Below are 633 nucleotides of genomic sequence, written 5' to 3' on the forward strand. Positions count from 1 at the left end.
AGACGAGAACCGTTTGACATAAAGACCGCGAGTCGCGACCCGAACCGCACTCGCATTAAATCTATTACATCAGGTAAGCAAGATTATTTATTTTCCCATGTAACACAAGCAATCAAACCAAAATTAGGCATTCTAAGTAGGTGCTTTGAAGAAAAACAGGCACGCAGCGCAACATAATAATTAACAGAAAAAAAGATGAGAATGTGCATCCTTTCTGAAAACAATACAAAACTTTAGCATAGCATCTTGTGATCACTCTGCCAGGCTTTCGGACAAATGTGCATAATGTGCATAACATCATTAACACGCTTATAATTCTTAATAAATGAAAAGAACATATTCAAATATGAGCCTTATGAGCCTTGCCGTTATTATTGAATTTCATTAGTCCCAGTTATGATTTATGCGCAGTTGTTCACGGAAAAGTGAGCAAGACACGACAGTTACAATATATTATGATTGTTAGAAAAGAAAAAAGACATCTAACCGTCATAACCAAATTAGGCTACATTTATTGCCATATTAAATATCTCAATGCACATCATTAGATATGACATTAAGCACAACTTGTGTAGATTTATTTAGTAAAAAGGCTTGACTGATTCATTTTGGCGTATATTTGTATACTTTTAC

The 633-nt window shown here is 34.4% G+C and overlaps 1 protein-coding gene across 3 annotated transcripts in view; it reads left to right on the forward strand.

Moving 5' to 3' along the window:
- The window catches only part of LOC107686370 (supervillin-like), a 100,571-nt gene that overhangs the window by 8,807 nt on the left and 91,131 nt on the right, over positions 1–633 (forward strand). The window lies entirely within an intron of this gene.

This window comes from Sinocyclocheilus anshuiensis, unplaced genomic scaffold (genome assembly GCF_001515605.1).
Source record: "Sinocyclocheilus anshuiensis isolate Anshui unplaced genomic scaffold, SAMN03320099.WGS_v1.1 scaffold1319, whole genome shotgun sequence".
Classification (NCBI taxonomy): domain Eukaryota; kingdom Metazoa; phylum Chordata; class Actinopteri; order Cypriniformes; family Cyprinidae; genus Sinocyclocheilus; species Sinocyclocheilus anshuiensis.